The sequence below is a fragment of the Ostrea edulis genome, chromosome 6, assembly GCF_947568905.1.
Source record: "Ostrea edulis chromosome 6, xbOstEdul1.1, whole genome shotgun sequence".
NCBI lineage: Eukaryota > Metazoa > Mollusca > Bivalvia > Ostreida > Ostreidae > Ostrea > Ostrea edulis.
Genome location: NC_079169.1, coordinates 51,453,695 through 51,460,898, shown reverse-complemented (window position 1 = coordinate 51,460,898; position 7,204 = coordinate 51,453,695).

The window sequence follows — 7,204 nt, the reverse complement described above, 5'->3', positions numbered from 1 at the left end:
TTTATTAAGCTACAATTTATATATAATATGTCTGTAATATTCAACAAGATTTTTTTGTATCATAAACATTACGGTGTAGGTAAGTATTTTGATATTATCTACGAACATACAACATTAATTTCATATTTATATTTATCTGCACGGCTTAGTTATAGATCTAAATAGGCTCGTCTTGTAACAAGAACTTCAATCGTCTGCGAAATCCTATAGGCCTATCTTTAGGTTCACTAACTCGTTTTAAATGTTATATTTGGGGGATGGTTATTAAACATGGGAAAAATACGATACTGTACTTTACTCAAGATATCAAAGTATAATTCGATGATCATAAAACTAGCCCATGTACTGAGCACGGCATGTTGACGCCCAGTCCCAGCCATTTGTTTACATGTCAGATGTATACATCGGCGATCTGTCAAAACAGTGGCCGATCTGGTATTTTTTTTTTAAAGAGAGTGAGTGTTTAAAGGCTTTAGAATTTTATTTCACACCCTTTCCGCAGCATTTCTTCTAAAGGTTGGTAAAAAAAAGAAGTTAAAATGGGGGCTAGTGATTCTTGACCAACACTCCAAATTGCTATTCCTAAAACCTAAGACGAAATCTAGGTACCGCAGTATACCGTATAGGCCTATCTAGAGCAAAAAGGGACTGAAATGTTGATCATATGTTTCTATATATAAAGCCAAGTCGTTAAATAATAAATTTAGGTAACAAACTGTAGTCACTTACCTATTAACTCTGGAATTCTGGAGGAATTGTTGTTTTAAAAATGCGTGCCGCTGAATCCGGTCGGTTTACGGTTTTGATTTTATAAATTATAACAACAACTATTTAATTAATTTCGATATGAGCAAGATTACAACCACGAAAAGTTTTATACAGAAAAATATTGTGTATTCAGACAACTCATTGTCCAAATATCGTCATGGTTTACGTTATTGCTCGTAGTAAAATAAGCTCAATACAAATGCTATGTTGATCGAATTATCTCCCTATGATTGTAGAGCGCTTTCATGTTTACATTTATGTGACAGTTAAACATCAATGTATCGGCGAAATAAAAAGAATACAAGAAGATAATTGGTGTCTTTTAATTATTTTATTAGCATATTCAACATTTGAGATAAATTGGACCTAAAAGCAAAGACATACACTGTCCAAATATCAATGTTGAACTGATTATTGTCATCACATAATTCGACGATGATCATCCGAAATCTATATTTCATTCCTCGATCATAGATGTACATAAAACTTTTCAAAATAATTGGGATATAATTATGCTTTGAGATCCTATGTGAAAATCTATCATTTTATAATGTTTTATAAGGACACGTCTATTTTTTAAATGAGAAACTATCATCATTCGATAAATTATGTTTGTGAAAGACCTAAAACAAGAAATTTACGTATGGCCACTGTCATCGAACAAATTGAATCCAACATTCATTTGTGCAGTTTTCATTTCTTTACCCATGTCAGAATTTTTAATTTGTTCGTTGAATGTGGCCAAACTGAAATTTTGAATCAAAGTTCCAAAATTTGTCATTTTTAGAGAAAAATGTGCAAACGTCACGTGTTATGACATCTACGGCACAGTTATGACGTCACATAATTAACATTTTGATATGAATATATTTACTACGATGTATATTGACAATATTTAGTGCAATATTTATTTGTTAAGTTTCAGATAATTTTTCATAAAAATACAGGCCGATTTTGACCTTTCGTGGCTCTAGCTCTTTCATCCAAATTGTTGTTTAGGAAAAGGTGTGCCCATCAATCGAGCAAAATAAAACAAAGCAGGCTACTGACCAACAAGTTGATGGTACAGGGGTTCCAACATTCTCGTTTGAAGTAAGCACGTCGCAAATTCTATGGTCGGTATAACGATTTAGTTTGCCAATACAACCTATCATTGGGTCAAATGCTATCTTGACTTGTTTCATACAGATTGTTTGACCGTTTTTGGCACACTGATTTTGACTAAGGATAACTCCGTTTACATGATCAAGATATAAGGCTCACGGCGGGTGTGACCAGTCGACAGGGGGTGCTTACTCCTCTTAGGCACCTAATAACTTGAATTAAGCAAGCAACTTGTGAACAGCGAGACACTATCTTAAACAAGAAACTAGCAAGTGAATATGCATATTAATCTTAAACCTTATCAGCAATGCAGGTAACATTAGAAAGTTATCATTTGAAAGACTTCTTTATTTTCTCTAATGCTGTATAAAACTAAATTCGTATCTAGGAAAATCAGAAAGGAATGTACTAAACTGGTAATTTTGCAACCCTATGGTTTTGACTATAAATAGGGTCCAAAAAATCCATGTTACATGTACTACAACATACATGTATGAAAGGTGAAGATAACGAACAGTGATCAATCTCATAATTCCTATGAGCAATACAAAATAGATAACTGGGCAAACATGGACACATCAGAGGTGGGATCAGATGCCTAGGAGATGTAAGCATCTCCTGTCGACCTTTTACACCCGCCGTGAGCCCCGTATCTTGATCATGTAAACGGAGTTATCCGTAGTTAAAATCAATGTGCTAAGAACGGTCTAACAATTGGTATGAAACACGTTCGACAGCATTTGACCCAATGATAGGTTGTATTGACAAACTAGATCGTTATAACGACCATGATAGAATTTGCGAAATGCTTACTTTTATCGAGATTGTTGAAACCCCTGTACCATCAACTTGTTTGTTAGTGTAGTATTCAACGTATTTCATCAGTATGGGAACTCCTGTTTGATATCAGAATTAGCTTAGAGATGCAGTCTTGGGAAATCAGTATTGATTTCATAGCCCTTGCAAGTGGGAATAGTGATACCTCTAACGAATGCTCAGGTGATCGAGAAGGCCTTTGGATCTGTTTTTATGGTATTCATTTCAGTGTAAAATTACGCGCAAGATGGTCCGTGTTTGCCCAATTCTTTATTTTGTATTCCTTATAGGAGTGATGAGATTGATCACTGTTTGTTATCTTCACCTTTCAGGTAAGAGGTCAATAGCAAAAATTTAATAAAATAACGGAATGATAAATGATGATCTTACTCACCCGACTAAGATTGTGTTAATTTCATTTGAAAACGTTTAGTTGCTTACATGTAGCTGCCTTCTTAGAAATGTCATCAATGTGGGAATTAAAATTCAATAAAAGGTTTATGGTTATTCCTAATATTCTAACTTTGGATTCACTGCTTGAAACAGTTTTTCGTCAATTAAAAGTTAAGTCTAGATTTTTACTTTTCCTTCCTATTGAAATTCATCGTAACTGGTCTTCATTATATTGCGTTGGAAATGATAATGAATAAGCTATCATTGTAAACGCTGAAACGACCTTAGAAGTTGCGAAATGCGTACTTTAATCTAGATTGTTAAAAGCCCTGTAACATACTTCTTCTTTACAAGATTAGCAAACAAAACCAAAAGGTCTTTGAAAAATTGTTGTCATCAATGGAGAACATATCTATTTCGAGGACACAGGGATGATTCCATTAGCAAAACTTCAAACAAAGGATTTTACAGCTTTTGGAAGACCAAGATGAACACAATGAAAATGAATGCTACATAAACAAGAAAAAGAATGCAAAATGAAATTATTCAAACTGTTTAACTTATATCAGAGAAAATTACTTGTGTGTGAAACTTGCAAACGACCAGTCAACAGGGGAAGCTTACTAACCCTAACCCTGTTTTTGGCTATATTTAGCTCTAAAACTTCATAGTTATTTTGGATTTCAAACATTTCGGTTGAGCATCACTGAAGAGACATTATTTGTCGAAATGCGCATCTGGTGCATCAAAATTGGTACCATATAAGTTTTACATTATGACCCCTGGGTCGAGGCCTCTGCTGGTGGACTGTTAGTCCCCGAGAGTCTCTACAGCCCAGTAGCTAAGTACTTCGTTACTAGCTTGAAAATACGGATGTATATTTAATTGCTGTTATAAAATTTAGAAATTCATTTCAAAGTTAAAGATTATCTCCCTCATGCATAGCTCTTATCTTTGGACGAATTTTTATATATATATATATATATATATATATATATTATTCATTTATTTCCCAGAGCCTACTCTATAACAATTTTAAAATAACTAATATAATAGGGCAGCTGCCAGGGATGGGGCCCTGACTAAGCTCCCTTAATATATAACAAAGTTTTTACTAAAGTACCACGCAGGGTACATATTAACTAATTTGTACATTCATTGAATACATAAATTTCATTGCATGTCAGAGTAATATTGTCATAGTTGACATTTAAATATATAGGTTATACAGTATTCATATTGTATGATGATCAATGTAACAATGAGTTAGTAAATTACAACAATGCCATAATGTTAAATATAATAAAGCTAGGGATTTTCTTAAAACATAATACCACTCATGCTGCCTCAGGGTCCACACACACACAAACTAGAGTCCAGAAATGACCCTAGGGCAGCCTAGCCGGGAGACCATTTTCTCCCAGTAGAGGTGGATTTATATCATACGTAAAATTACATTTACATAATTAAATACATGTTGTACGTGAACATATCGATTACAAATACAGACATATGAATAGTAAGAAATATATGTATATTAATTAAAAGTATGTTACAATACTGATAATGTCTCACACATTGATTTAATTTTATTAAAGTTTATCCGAAATTCCTAATATAATGTCTATATAATTCGAGTTATGAGTGTTACATTTCTTAAGTACTTTATGATATGTTAGCAATTCATATTTTAGATGTTGTTTAACTCTTTCTTGTGTTTCATTTTTGCTATTGAGTCTACATAACATTTTGAATTTGTATATACGATAAGCAATGAAAGAAATTAAAATATTAAGAACTGATATTTTGTCATTTGTTTCCTGATAGAAGCCAATAACAATATGTTTCCAGCTAATTTCAAATTTTAATGAGGAACTTATCAAATTCCAAATATCTTTGACATTTGAACAATCAAATATTAAATGTTTACAATTTTCTGTTTCATTTGGACATGAGTTGCATTTACTGCTTATATCTTGGCAGCATTTACTTAAGAATAAATTATTGCTGAGCAAGTTGTTCAAAAGTTTATAGTTGAACTCTGCAACCTTTTTATCAAAAACTATTTGCAATTTTATGTCTATATATTTTTACCCATGATGATTTACACTGAATATGAAATTCTCTTTCATAGAATGACTGATAAATAGGTGTACGTGATTTTTTATTGCATAAAAGTTTGTAAAAAAAATTTGAAATACCTTTGCTTAAGTTTAATAGTTTGTTACCGTACTGAAAGCGAGGGATTATTGAAGAGTTTGTGATAAATGGAACAATTGAAAGATCATATTTGTTTATAAATTCTCTAAAGACTGAATATAAAATCTTATATTGGCAAATCCAATTACTTTTGTATTTTAAATTATCAAGAAACCATTAGCAGGTTTTAGACCACTTGAGTCACATATATCTTTGACATAGAGCAGATTACTTTTAATCCAATCAGGGAAATATAGTGTCTTACCTTTATATGTGAATAATTTATTATTCCATATTGGTTGTTGTAAGAATTCTGTAGCTGATAAATGCATTTGTCTCTGTTTACATTTATTGTAACATATAAAAATTTGTTGATAGAAAATTGGAAAGTTTTTGATTAAGCCATAATTTTTCAAATCTGTTTCATTGGTAATTAGAATATATTTAATGTAAATATTATTTTTCAGACATAAGGATTCTACATATGACTTTAATTTTCCCTTTGAATTTAGTAATTTTTCAACCCAAGATGCTTTTATTGACATTAATTTTGACTCAACGTCTATCACACCAATACCTCCTTCATTGATGCTACGTATTAAAGTATTTCGTTTTATACGATCTGTTTTATTCCATAGGAACTTAAATATAAGTCTATTCATTGTTTTTATTTCTTCATTGCATGGTAAAGAGAGAACAGAGATTCTATATAAAATCTTAGATAGAGCTAACGTGTTGATCACGCAAGTTTTTCCAAAAAGAGTGAGGTTTCTTGTTTTCCAAGCCTCAAGAAGTTTTTCCATGTCTTTTATACAATTCAAAATATTATTTTTATAACAAAGTGTTTTATCATGACCGATATAGATTCCTAAAGTTTTTACACAAGAGGAATTTATATTTATTCCACAAATATTATCCGTATAATTATGTTTTAGGTTTCCCATTAAGATACTTTCCGATTTGGATGTGTTAAGAATCATTCCCGAAACGGAACTAAATTTATTTATGATATCTAGAGCATTATTCATTGAGACTTCATCTTTTAAAGGGAGTGTACAGTCATCTGCATGTTGGACAATTCTAATTTCATTATCTTTGTCATTATTAACCATGTTAATACCTTTGATGCTATTGCTTTTTTAATCTGAATTGCAAGAATTTCAGTAACAAACAAAAATATTATAGCAGAAATGGGACACCCCTGACGGATGCCCCGGGACATTTTACAGGTTTTTGATATCCACCCATTATTTTTCATTCTGAATAAAGGCTCTGTATATAAAATGTTCAGCCACTTTAAGAAATTAATACCGAAATTAAAGGATTTAAGTGCTTTAAACATAAAATTCCATTCCACTGAATCAAAAGCCTTTTGAAAATCAAGAAATAATAATATTCCGTCCTCATTACAATTTTCACAATATTCAAAGATATCAGTTATTATTCTTGCGTTTAATCCTATAAATCTACCTTTAATATATGCAGACTGGTCATTTGATATTAAATTATTAATTACTTTTTGTAATCGTCTTGCAAAAGTAAATGCGATGATTTTGTAGTCAGTGTTAGTCAAACTAATTGGTCTGTAATTTTCTAGCAAATTTTTATCTCCTTTTTTGTATATAATGGATAAAACTGACAATCTCTGAGAAAGTGGTAATTTATTATCATCAAAAGATTTTTGAATGGTAGAAAAGAAATGTTTTTTAAGTTTAGGCCAAAACATTTTATAAAACTCACTTGGTAGTCCATCAAGACCAGGGCTTTTATTATTTTTCATTGCAGAAAGTGCATCTGAAAACTCTTGTAATGTTGGGAATAGTTCAAGTATTTGTCTATCATTTTCATTCAGGATATTTTCAACACTTACATTGGAAAAATATTCTTCGATCTTATTTTCTTCAATATCGTAAGATTTATAAAG